General features: G+C 30.1%; 1 protein-coding gene across 2 annotated transcripts in view; it reads left to right on the top strand.

The window, feature by feature from the left end:
* LOC143068565 (protein sprint-like) overlaps positions 1–14,521 on the top strand; it is a 50,116-nt gene that overhangs the window by 1,295 nt on the left and 34,300 nt on the right. For both annotated transcript variants that reach the window (XM_076242727.1, XM_076242728.1), the window contains exons 2-3: positions 13,056–13,116; positions 13,878–13,954. The gene's annotated coding sequence lies outside the window, so the exon portion shown is untranslated. The remainder of the gene's footprint in view (positions 1–13,055; positions 13,117–13,877; positions 13,955–14,521) is intronic.

Raw genomic sequence — 14,521 nt, 5'->3', positions numbered from 1 at the left:
TTGTTTTATGATCTTTTGAGCGGTTAATAACACTTTCCATACAATGTATTTTGGTTAGAAAGTGTTGTGCGCGGCACAGTACATTCTATTGAAAATAAACTATTTTCTTTGTAATAGAAAGTGTTGTGCGCAGCACAGGACATTTCAATACAGAATAAACATGGAATTTATTAAAAATTTCAATAACAAGAAATCAAGCAAATTCCATAGTTAAAAATAATTCCAAGTTCAAATAATAGACTGTTATATGTATATGTAAGTAAAACAAGTTATTAATTCACAAAATTTCCTGGAGCTATGCCCCTTAAAATGCCAAAATTGATAACTGCTTTTGGTTACTTTTTATCAAAACTTTTACAAGTTATTATGGAATGACATGTAATCATTTGAGTTATATAAAAAAAAATGTTTTCAGTGATACCCTTGACAGCTATTATCTAGATCTGCATCCTTTGGTTTCTGATTTATAGTTGTCTCATTTGAAACAATAACACATCTCTTTAGTTACATATACTTTTCAGAGTATTTAAAGGAATTAATATTTACTGTGTATATACAGTACCTCAATTTTAATTATTGTCCTATAGTGCTTGTCAGTAATTTTTTCCATCCTTATACCAGCCTTAACTCATTATTAATGCTTGTCAGATTGTCTGGTAACAGAAAAAATGTGTCGGATAAGTAAATGCCAACTTATGCCAGGGTTGGCAAAAACCCGGGTTTTATGAGTATTGCCCAGCCCAGTGGGAAATACTGGGAAAACCCGGGTTTTACTGGGTTTTAGTGGGTAATACTGGGCAATACTGGGTATTATAAAATACTGGTCTAAATTTCATAGAGGATTCAGTGATCAAACACAAATGTAATACATTTAAAATATATATAACTTGTTTTAGTTGTCTGGATTGGACAAACTGTAAATATAAAGCAAAAAAATCATTTTTTTTCAAATAAGTACAACTCTTATTAAGAAAAAAGAAAAAAAATACATTTAAATTTATGTATATGTACTGTCACTAATTAATAAGTAATTATTCAGATTACAACACAGATTTGTTTATGTAACAATAATCAGCCCTTTCAATTCTATAAATTTTAATGGCATGACCCCTTAGGTTGTTTATTTAGCAATATGAATGTATAACAATTAAAATAACAATTCACTTAAAAAAATGCATTTTTATCAAAGATTTGATTATCAAAACAATGCTTGGTAATTAACAGGGTATCCTTAAATGTGCAAATCTTGCATTGTGCTTACATTAATGAAGAACTAACATGACTAAATGAAATTGAATTTTTCATTCTTCTAGAAAGGACTCAATGGTTATCTGTATAAAAAGTATATATTTAGCTGTAATACTATGAAACTACACCAAGTCTTAACTATTTTGTGTTAAAATAAGCTTAAAAAACCATATTGCCCAGTAATGCCCAGTATTACCCATTTCTGGGAGTATTGCCCAGCCCCGGGAATTCCCGGGCGGGTAATACTTTGCCAACCCTGACTTATGCAAGTTTGTCTGATGGAATAAGTGAAATTAATCCTGCCCATTGTTACACCAATTGATTCTGGTTTTGGAACTTACTAGGCAACTTTATAGGAGTTGGACATACATGAATTGTTATTTGGATGGAGAGTTGTCTCATTGGTACTTACACCACATCTTCCTATATCTATGTAAACAGTCTATGTATATGTAGATCAATAATAGGGGGCATGGGCTCTAGAGCTACCTAAATCTGCCTCTGGTAATACATCAAACATGTACTATTTGGATAACCATGATAACATTTATCTAAAATATCTTTTTTAATAATTTTCTTCAGCTAAATGTGAATTCCGAAATAATGTGAAAATAGGCTTTCAGACTGTGCCAAACTTTTTTAAGGTTTATCTAACCGAAAAAGAAATTTGAAGTTTTCACCTATAACTTCAGTGAAAAAAATCTAAAATTCTCTGTCTGACTAACTGATTTTATGTCTGACATTTTGTTTGACAGACAGAGTTTGGGATACACTGGGCATAAAATAACTTACCCTATATATTTCATTCAGAAATTGTCCTGTTTTCTTGTCTCATTACACACCACGACACGTGCACACTATAAAGTAAGGTGGGGGAACATATAGTTTTGACCCAATTTTCAGTCATTTTAGTTCTGGATTCTATCTTTATATCAGATTGCAGCCTTACCCAGATAAATGGTCACAAAATATAAAAGGAGTTTTCCCTTATGAATTTACGGTCACTATGTGATAGATCAAGGTCATAGTATCAATAAAAGGACAAGTATTTGTGCAATATGTTGGGTAAGAAATAATGAGAAGAAAAGCTATGATGATTTATAGATTTAAGTCACTACTTCTTAGGTCAAGGTTATACATATTAAAACATACTTAAATTGGTGAAGAAATGTGGTTTCTGGATGCTATTGTATAGATTTTGAGGACAGTAGAAATGTGACTAGATCAAAAGTCAAGGTTGAAGATTGTACAGGTGGTTGTCTCTTAATCAAATTCTTGATAAGGGATTTGTATTTTACTTATGATGCTACTTTCAGAAATCACAACAGAAAAGAATCATACTATAAAAGTGAACAGAATAAAATATGCTAGCAGGTCACTAAAAACTTACCCCATTTATATAGAAGGGTTATGTATTTGAGCATGCTGACAACAGACAGTTTCTTTATTTCATTTCTTGTTATTTGTTGATTTTCTCATCACAATTCTATAATTATACTTTTATGACTTTGATGTACTTCACTCATTTTACAGCCGTAATAATCCTAGTTAGTTAGTATGTAATTATGACATCATCAATCTGATCTTCTTTGTTAACAGAACATCAAATACAATATGTAATGTATTGATCATGTTGGAAATGTTTACAGCCAGTTTACAAATTAAGTAAGATCAAATACTAAAACCTCTTTATATACAGAAGGTAAATTACTCTGGCTTTTAAGTCTTAATTCAATGTGTATTTTTATCTTGCAATCAGACGTAATTATTTTAGAAGTTACAGATATATTTGCTACACCGGCACTTGTCTCTGAAAAAAGTCCTCAATTTTACTATATACCTTAGATAAGTGCTTGTGATATATGCAACTACATTTTACTATATTTTTATGTTTTACAAATATTGTCCTCCTGAACTCTATTTCTGGTTAAATGAACAGTTGTTTGTAATTTACTGTATCCATAGGGGTGTGAATCCTCCATTGCATTGCTGTTGAAAATATCCATGGGATAGGTTAAATATTAACCCCATCATTTCATTTGCTGAGGAGGTTGTGATACTATAAAAATAATTATAAACTTGAAATAATTTTTTTTCGAAATATCAGACTTTGTTGAAAGATTTATATCAACATCAAGATTAAATAGGAAAACAATAAAGTAAAAAACTGCTAATTGCAGTATATCCGTGTACAGGTACAATGTTACATACCTATGTCAGACCAGATGTATATACTATTTTCACCAATTTCATTACACGCTTAACTTAACCTTAGTCTTGTACTGTCAGTTCATCTGTATAACATTCTTCATAAAACAGAGAATAACTAGCAGGTAAATAACAAAACTTATTTATTTATACATTTGTATCTTTATATTTTTTTCTTATTTGTTGAAATGGAGCTTTTTGTTTTGTAATATTATATTTTGGGTTTTTTTTTTGTGGTTTGGTTTTGAATTTACAACTGATTGATAGTGAATTAAAAATGTAAGTTAATTTGAATCTGGATTTTAATAAATACCTATATATTAATTGTTAACAATACGACAATGTTGAAAAAAAGATAATTATCAAAAGTGAACAAGTGTATGACAAAAGCTTATCACATCATTTGTGAAGTTTGTGATAAAAAAAAATTGGTTAATGGTCATGTCAATTTTGATAAACATTTTCTTGGATTTTATCAATGAATATTCATTGAAATGATAGATGTGTATTCAATTACAAAATCATACACATCTGGTAAAACTAAATTTATTGAATAAAAAAAGGTGAAACAATTCAACAAAATAACTAACAGTTTGATTTATGTACAAAACAATAAATGAAAAAAAAATATGACCAACAGCAATAAATGACAATGGCTGAGTTACAGGCTTCTGACATGTGACCAGTTAACCTGTTCTTTAATACTTTTTTCACTTATTGAATACCTGATTTGAGGTTTTGGTTTAAATAAAAAGATCAGAGCATTTGGAGAAATAGGTCAGCATTTCTCTAAAACTCAGAAATATTGACAGCTCTGCTTGAAATATGATTGTCTAGGACATTTTTAATTTTACCAATAATCCTCTTTTTCATTGGATATAAGTGTATTTGGCATCTCACGAATAGAACAACCTTTAGGTTTTTGAATAGAAAATATATAATATGTAGATTTTTTCAAGATTTCTATCAAGCAAAAGGTTTTTATTCCCGAGAAGTCAATAAGCTATAGAGGCTTTGTAAGGTTCTAATATATAATGTTCATTTTTTTTTAGCAAAATTATACTCACAGGAGTACTAGTAAACCCAATGCATTATGCAACTAAGAGCAGTTGAAAAGTCAAAGCTAGTTACAAAGAAAACTGTAGCTTCATTGGCGGATCCAGGGGGATTCAGAGGGTTGGAACGCCCCTTTTTTGGACGATCAATGCATTTGAATTGGGACATGTAGTTGGGTCAGCCGGGATTAGCGATAAGGTGTATTGTCCTGGGTTAGGACCCCCCCCCTTTTTTTAAATCGCTGGATTTGCCCCTGAGCTTTATAGTCTTTTTGAAATTACCGTTATATTTTTGGCCTTACTTGACACAAAAGTCACAAGACGAGACCAAGTAATCCTATAATTTATCAATGCCACCATGTCATCAACATTAAGATTCATCTGTGGTTTAACTTTTGTTTAGACATCAATAACTTTTTTTTAAACCTTTGTATAATTTGATAAACTTGCATTACACTACATGCTCAAGAGAAACAAAATGTAGCATATGAAGCACATTTTAAAAATTTTTTCATTTTCTGTATTTTCTGACAATTGGACTACAGTTTTACTGCAATTGAAATTAGTTACAGTTCAAAGGTCAAAATGATAATTGTAATTTATGATTTTGTGGGAAAAAGATTTACTCTTGATTTTTTTAGAGGTAAACACATACATGTGTGAACATTTAAGAGTGGAAATTCTGGAAAAAAATGCTTATTTCAGCACATAAAGTACAAGACAAAAACAAAAGTACATTTTATATAGATTCGGTTTTTTGCCACTTTAGTCATATGCGATCAATAAAATCAATCTTAGCCTCCTCCAAACTTATAATCAAGATATTGTGAAAATATTTATATCTCTGGTTTAGATTTGTTTGTACATGTGTTAATTCTGTGTTAATTTCATGCCTAATGAATACATCAGCTGACCCATCCTTTAGATACACATCTTTCCTTTGAAAAGAGAAACTTTTACATAGGTATATAATAGCTCAAAGTGAAAATTTTATACCTATTTAATAAGTGGAAACAAATTTACCTACCAAGAAGTCGTCAGGATATAATTAGGGACAGAAATTTAAAACGGAAATTGTACAAAGATGTTTAATCTTTAATGCATTAAGGTTGCCTTTACTTAAAACATGTTTTGAAATTTTTTGAATAGGTGTTTTTTGGGGGAAAACTTGGAAGAAAATTGTCATGCAATCATTTGTATTGTAGATATAGATAGCTAGAATTTTGTTTTATACATCTTTTATTGATTTCTAAACATAGATACATGTTAAATGGAAAGGATATAGTTGAAACAAATTCCCTTTACTGTATTAATCTTGTCATATGCTTGTCAGTAATCTTACACACAAATCCACAAGAAAGCTTTGAAAATATTTAAATTTCACTCTTAATTTGCAATTTTTCAAAAATAATGGGACTAAACTTGGAACTTCAGACTTCCTTATGAACTGCTCATATTGACAGAATAAGCATAGACATACATAAAAGGATGTTCAGAAGGTATACTTGCTAGTATTTTTTATGATATGCTAGATTGAATGATGGTAGCTTTACTTTAAATCACCGTTTTATGATAAGACTCAGTATATTCAACTGGATTTTTGTGACAAAAATGTCGGTTAGTGATTTGGGGATGTACGGCGGGCGGGTGGTTGGGGGTTTTTCTGTTCAGGAGTTATGCCTTATGGTTCTTGAAAGATTGAAAAATTGTGTTACCAGTCATGTTGTTGCATTTACTCATGAACCATTCAACCAAAGCTTTTCAAATTTTAATATGTTGTTACTAATGACAAAATGGAGGTCAAGTCTGATATTAAAGATTTTCACTTTCACAGTTCATCAGTTATGGTTCTTGTGATATTGAAAAATGCCAGGACACGAATAAATATGAATAAATCCACTTTGCTGTCGCTCTGACAGCCTCTTGTTTATGGTCTAAAATTGAAAATGGAAATGGGGAATATGTCAGAGACAACAACCCGCCCAAAGAGTTATGCTTATTTCTCAAAGAGTTATATGCCCCTTGGAAATATTAATTAACTATATGGAAAATTGCATTGTAAGTGCTCTGAACCCTGCAAATCTTTAAGAAATGTATAAAAAGTTTTTAAAGAAGCAGATGAGATATGTGCAATCAGGAGAACTTGTCGTGTGTTACTCAGTTCTTATTTCCTTTTGGTGAGATATGACCTGGGATGAAGAAAGCTTTTATTTTCAATATCATTCATATTAATTTTTTCTTTAAACCTTAGAGATGTTCCAAGAAAGATGTAGTTTGATTTGATTGATTAAAGATATTTCACACATCTGAACTTCTGTAAATCAATTACAATAAATGATTGAATATTTAAGACTTTTATGATCATTGCAAGAGAGATAACTTCTACATCGTAAATTGAAAATGTCAGAATTTCATACAATTCTCTTTATTTTGCATTGGAAATCCACCAGATATAAAATTAAATGATAGAATAAATATTTTTTCTTCATCATTATGGAGGGGGATAGGACCTTTATCGGGACTGGGTGTTTTTAAGCTCGGAATTTTGGTATTGATCTTTTTGGGATCTGGGAATTCTTTTATCAAATTTAGGGACCTCAGGATTTCATGTTTATAAGCCCAGGATTTTGGGATTTCATGTTTTTAAGCCCGGGATTTTGGAATCAGGACCCTCATATTCCCCCTCATTATGTATACAGGTTTTGAAGGAACACAATAGTGAAACCAGAACTTTGAACATACTAATAAGAAAAGTTGTGGATTATATTACATCTATATAGATAAGGCAGCAACCCAAGACACAAAAAAACCCTGAAACATCTATAGAGGTGAATTGGTATATGATATCCAACAATAGACAGTCACATGTGTCTATATGATACAATTGCCATTATAAATTCTAATTGCTCGAGTTGATAATTGCCAAGATCTAGAAAATTAATGAACTTATTCAGGCCTGTAGCCAGGAATTCCAAAGGGGGGGGGGGGGGGACTCACAAACTCGACTTTAACAGTCACAATTCGAAGAGAACATAGACTTTAACAGTGCTTATTTGTTTTCAAGGGGGGTTCGTCCAACCCCCCTGGCTACGGGTATGTTATTGAAAAGACACTATAACAGAATAAAAAAAAGACCTAAAGATATACTGTGGATTCATTTATTTTCCTAGAATGATTTTTTGTGGGATCCAGATTTTTGTTTTGTTTGTGTATATTTGATTTCATGGTTTAGCCTACATTTTGCATACAATCCTTAAGAAAATTTGTACTTCTTTGAATGTTTTTTATTTTACATTTCATCTACATTGTAGGCTCACTAATTCCACAAAATTGGTATCCCACGAATGAAATTGAATCCACAGTAACATATGACAACCTCTAATGAGGTTCATGATATAAGACTAGCATATATATGGTGGGCTAAAATGTTTTTTGAAGATACTCCCAATATATATACATACAAGTTACATTTGTAGTATTTGATAATGAAATCTTTGCATAGAAGTTGCACAGGTGGTTTAAAATCTTACAGGAATAAAATACAAAGGATTGCATTGATATATGGCATGTATGATTTACACCTTATCAGACAGTAAATTAAGTACTAACTGCTGACATGTTAAGAAGGGTGCTCAGATTGCATTTTAACTTCTTTTGTGAAATTTGAGGATTTTCAATGGCACTTGAATGATAAGATAAGTTGATTAATAGATAAACAGTTAAAGTAGGAAACGCAGAGGCCAAGGTTTATTAATAATTTAGATGTTTTAATTGAGATCTTTTTTTTCATTCTTGTCACGAGAGATTATATGGTCACTTTTCATCCTTTGTAATTATGTCATTGGCATTTTCGTTGTTGACAGGTTAGTAACAGTGGCATTTTGTTTGTTGGAAATTAATTTGCAACATTTAATGAAGCCATGTGAGGCAATGATGTTCATACATTGACTATGTCAGATTGTAAATTTAAGGTGTAGGTGCCATAACTGTTAAAGAATAAATGTCAGATACATGAAAAAGGACAGCATTTGATAAAGCATTTTTAACCATCAAGTACATCATGTTTTACCACATTTGAGCAGTTACATGAAATCATGGTACTTTCATTGAATTGGTTCTTTTTTCCTCTGAATTTTACTTTCATTATGCAAGTCATATGGATGCTAATCCAACAGCATAACTTATTTATGATAAGATTTATACAGAGGCAGATTTAAGGGGGGTAGGGGTCCACCACCCCACCCCCTTTTTGTGGAAAAATTTGGTTGGTTATTAAGGTATTCACTGAAGCATTACCAAGATTACTGGAGCAAGATAGGCAGTCAATGAGCCCCTCTTTTGGACCAACCACTGTTGTAGATCTGGATACTTTATACCCTTTTTACAGTTAGATATCTGTCATTGACATCATTTTCATGGTTTAGAGAATGCTTAAAATACGATTTTCATGGTACTATAGATACATAATCATGTAAATTTCTCGCATATTACTTCATATGAGATCCTTACAAGTTCTTTATGTCAGTCAGATACCTGGCCTTGTCCTGATTTTAGGGATCAATGATCATGCCATGGTTCAGTTTTCATTGTCAAGACCATCATTCGTCCATGCTCAAATGCTATTAGCAATAGGTTAACTTGATTTTGGTGTATGAAACAATTATGATGTTTAAACTTATTTATCTTCCAAAGAGTTAAACAGATTATGTGCTTTTTGCTTAATCACCTTTAAGATAATCAAAAGAAAAATTGACAGAACTTTGCATATACATTGTATATAAATTATTTAGGTCTCTGAAAAAGATTTAAATAGAAATTCTGTGAATGGATGTAACTTTAAGTGTTTTTTTTGCATTTGAAAGATAATAAATCAGACAGGTGTGTCACAGTGAGTTAAAATGGTCTCTTCCTTGCATGTAATATAATACATGTGCTTTGTTGTGCAACATGCAATCTTTCACTTTTGAAATTGTCAACGGAAGGTAATTTATTATGTCCTTTCGTGTATCATATTCCCCATATCTTGCAGTTGTAAATTATTTCAACAAGACAGCTGCACATCCTACAAAGATTAAAGATATAAGTTGTAAGTTTTTTTTATCATGTTTAGGCATGTACATGTAATACATGTATATAGCATTTTTAACCAGATTTTCTAATTGGTGGTAAAAGAGGAGTTATGCTCCTTGGTTGATTAGGAAATATTAAGGAAGTTCCATACTCCGTTTCAAAATAACAAGCTTTTCATAGCATTAGTATGTTTTGATAGGGGTTTAATAAAGGAACCAAAAAAGGAAAATAAATATTAGGTCAATGTGCTTGTTTTTAATTATAAGATATTAGCCATTACAATTTTGGTGGGACAATGTACTCTCTTGAATTTTTATAGCTTTATCATTGACAAGTTAAAGTGCTCAAAAACTATTAAAAAATAACAAAGATTTTATAAGACTTTAATAGATGGCTTATAATTGTACGTATAAAAGATTTATAAAATGAAAAATGGGTAAATTTGTTTAAGGCATTCAAATGGATAAAACCATAGGATTCCGAAAATCTGACAAAATTCCCCAAAACATGACAAGCAAACACCCTTAATAGCACTTCATGTTATATCAGTTCTATAACTTGACAACTGTTCAGCTAATGGTTTTCAGGTTTAAATATGTTATAACTGATGATATTAGTGATTACACAATAAAGGTCTAGTTTGATATTGTTGATTTTCAATTTTACTGTTAAGGAGTTATGGTTCTTGATTGAATTGAAACTTTCACTTTATGAAGTTAATTTTGTTCAATAACTTGAGATTACTTTAACTGAACATTGTTACTCATGAGAACATGTTTATTCTTGGTTTGTAATGAAAATACAAGTTGTGAGGTTAAATTGAGAAATTCCAAGAGCAGCATCACACTTATTTCATTTTACACCAATTCAAAATAATCAGTGAAAATCCAATTATATATACAGTTTTAAAATTGTTCTTCAAAAACAAAACACCACTTACAAGCATGAGATATTTCTATAACATTTTGTTACATGCTTAGGATTTTGTTCATTCTTAGCCTGGAAAGAAGATGTATTATGTTCCAAAGTTAGCCAGCAGGAAAAGATTGCAAATATTTTATTGGAAAATGGTTCTTAACAATATCTTGTTTAGGGTGTTATATGCTTAAAAACATATTTGTTTCAAAAACAACCATGGTTTCTGTATATGAAACTTAAGGTTATGTATAACAGGGGAAGAGTTCATGTATCAGTTATCATTTTAATAGAGATACCCCATATTAAAAACAACAGATTTTTTTCAAAGACAACCATGGTTTCTGTTATCAAAACTTTTGATAAATATATAATACCCAATATTAAAAACAACTTATTTTTTTTCAAAGGCAACCATGGTTTCTGTTAATTAATGAAACTTGAGTTTATTTATAGCAGTGGAAGAGTTCATGTATCAGTTATTATTTTAATAAAGATACCCATATTAAAAACAACCTTTTTTTTTCAAAGTCAACTGTGGTTTCTATTATCAAAACTTTTGATAAATATACCCCATATTAAAAACAACTTATTTTTTTCAAAGACAACCATGGTTTCTGTTAATGAAACTTAAGGTTATTTATGACAGGGGGAGGAAGAGTTCATGTATCAGTTATTATTTTTATAAAGATACCCCATATAGAAAACAACTTTTTTTTCAAAGACAACTGTGGTTTCTGTTATCAAAACTTTTAATAAATATATAATACCCCATATTAAAAACAACTTATTTTTTTTCAAAGACAACCATAGTTTCTGTTAATGAAACTTGAGTGTATGTATAGCAGTGGAAGAGTTCATGTATCAGTTATTATTTTAATATAATTACATTAGATGTATGTTTCATTATAATACGTTATTCTGATTGGCTAACTGCACATCACGTGCTATTCCTGAAACAATTGTATTAGACAATAACATTTATCATTCATGATGACACGAGGTCCCACAATAAAGTGCACAGGTAAATTTAATGAAAACTTGATAAAAATCGTGTTTTCATGATTCTAGCTAAAAAAATATGTAATTATAAGTATTGAATGCTTCTTTTTGTAACTTTATAGGGTTGTAAAAGCATTGACCGTGCGCACATTTTTAGTATGAAGCGCTTCCGCGCTTCATACAAAATGTACTTCGGTCAACGCTTTTACACCCTAATAAATTTACAAAAAGCAGCATTCAATTCTTAAAAAGATACCCATATTAAAAACAACCTTTTTTTTCAAAGACAACTGTGGTTTCTATTATCAAAACTTTTGATAAATATACCCCATATTAAAAACAACTTATTTTTTTCAAAGACAACCATAATGGTTTCTGTTAATGAAACTTGAGTGTATGTATAGCAGTGGAAGAGTTCATGTATCAGTTATTATTTTAATAAATATACCCCATATTAAAAACAACTTATTTTTTTTCAAAGACAACTGTGGTTTCTGTTAACAAAACGTACAGTTGTTTACTGTGGGAGAGTTAATACTCCTATACTTACAATAAAGAATAATTATCAGTTAAACCAAACATCTCCAAGACATTTATACAACACCTACTTATAACTGTTTGAGGTATTGTCCAACTTCACACCTACCTCTTATGATGACCATTCATACTTAAGTCTAAGGATGACCATTCATACTTTAGAGGGTCAAAAGTAAGACCACAGGTATTTTTTACGATTTATATGATGTTTGGTCAGTATTTATTTAGTGAATTGCAAGGATTTTGGTAAAAATTATCCAGGTTAGAACTATTTTATGTAATGATATAGAAAACATTTTTTCAGAGTTATTTATAAGCCTTTGGCTATACATGTACAATATATTTTATAAGAGTACATTTGTATTTTGTAGACTTTCTTCTCCAATAAGAGGAGATAAAGAAAAATTGATACGAAAAGCATACATAATATAAAATGATGTTCTTAGAAAGTGTAATTGTTGATGCTGTCAGTGTGTTATAAATTCATTATAAATGCAACATGGACAATTAGAAATGTATTTTTTTTATAATTCAGGAGAAAGAGTTCCAGTTTAATTTCTTTATCTAAATTCTAAACACAAAGATTTACATTACAAAATTGTGCTTGTTGAATTCATCAAATACGTTTTAGTTAGTAATTTTACAAAATCATTTTGTGATCATTTTAAATTCTTTGTAAATTCTTTAAATGGTACTTGTCTTATCGAAAGGTCACTGATACTGTCTAAGACATTACTTTAAAGTGGTAAAATTTAAGTCTTCCCTCACAGTTTTAACTCTCAACCTTGTCAATTCCTTTGATCATCTGTAAGTTAGGGAAATATGAGATTTAAAATTCAGTTAATATTCATTAGGTTTCACAAGGTCTCTTTACATAACATCGTCAAAGTTTGATTTTGAGAACGGTTAGATTTGGAGAAAAACAATAGATTTAATGTTTGTATCCCCCACAGGTAGGTGACAGGTAGACCTGATCATCAGTCTAGATCATCAATATATGATGGATGTATTGTTTTATAGGAGGTGTTAATGACCCTGTCTTAGGTGTGTCAAAAAACATTATAGCTACTTAAAGGTCCAGGTAAGATAAATGTCTGTAATATAAGATTTTGTGTATTGTGCATTTGCATGTTTGTCTGTGTCGATTTTGTATAACATTATAATTGTCCCTCCAATAAAATCTGATAAATTTGATGTGAGTACGTCAATGGAATTTGTTGTGCTGGTAAAGTACCTTCATATTTTAGATTCTTATTTTGTGGAAATATTTTATTGTAGACTTATCATGCTTATGTGCACTGAAATAGTAGAATATTAGCAAAATTAATTACGCATTTGCATTGTTAAGCATGATGAATTGAAAAGACAAGAAGAATCAAGCAGTAAAACTTAGGGGATACAGTTTTAGATGTGCTTACATACCATACGTTTTATAATGAAGAGAAGTGCATTCGAAGCTTGATAGATCTATATATTCTTTAAGAACTTAAATAGTTCTCATTAATCTTTTTTTTTATATATCATTGTTTGTATTATATTATGAAAATTATTGCCGCCCAATTATTGATGTTGTAATGTTTATGGCCTTTTGGGCCCATAATTGGAAATGAAATATCTTCTAACAATAACTGTAGTTTATCTAGGATGCCCTTCTATTCTGTTCCCTTTATTCTTATTGCCAAGGATTTGCATATGTCACTATTCAAATGTTATTTTTGATCATTTTTTTGTGAAAGATGAAATATGCAGATGATGAGTATTCTGAACCATAAAATCATGCTTTATACAATTTTTTTCCATAAACTTCATTTTTTACTTACATGGCTGCATTACTTTTTGTAGGTTATTTAGAAGATCTGCTAGGGTTGACCATTTTGCGCAAAGATATCACAGAATTACAGAAAATATATTTTAACAAGGTTAAAACAATTTGTTTTATATTTAACAATTCACAGCTGTAAAATTTGACAATAAATATCACAGCTGAATTTGTCAAGATGAATTTAAGATTTGACTTTTAAAATTGTTGCTTTAAATTTTATCATACAACAGTAAGTATGATTTTTGTCCTGGTGATTTTTATCAATCTAGGGCATCTCTTTCCTATGGGCACAATATGTTTAATCATATTAAACTCGTTTTGCAATTTGTCACTTTAACAATACCATAACCCACTGGGTATTTTGTACTGGTCTACCTACAAAGTTATGTTAATACAAATGGTATAGATACATGGTAGGTTTTCTTTATTTTTGACTATATTTCAATTGATATAAATGTTTATTTATTCATACTTAATGTTACCATGCTTTATTCATCACTTTTATCTAATTTGTTTATATAAGTGAAAGGAATGTATCTTGAAGAATAGCTGAAAATTTAACAAAATTTAACTCCGACAGAGATTGTAATGCTTTTAAATATTGATTATGAGTCAAATGTAATTTGTGTTTACTTTAACAATAGACTAGGTATAGCCGTACTAT

Source organism: Mytilus galloprovincialis, chromosome 3 (genome assembly GCF_965363235.1).
Source record: "Mytilus galloprovincialis chromosome 3, xbMytGall1.hap1.1, whole genome shotgun sequence".
Classification (NCBI taxonomy): Eukaryota; Metazoa; Mollusca; class Bivalvia; order Mytilida; family Mytilidae; genus Mytilus; species Mytilus galloprovincialis.
The sequence above is the reverse complement of the archived record's forward strand: the minus strand, read 5'-3'. Positions and strand labels throughout refer to the sequence as shown.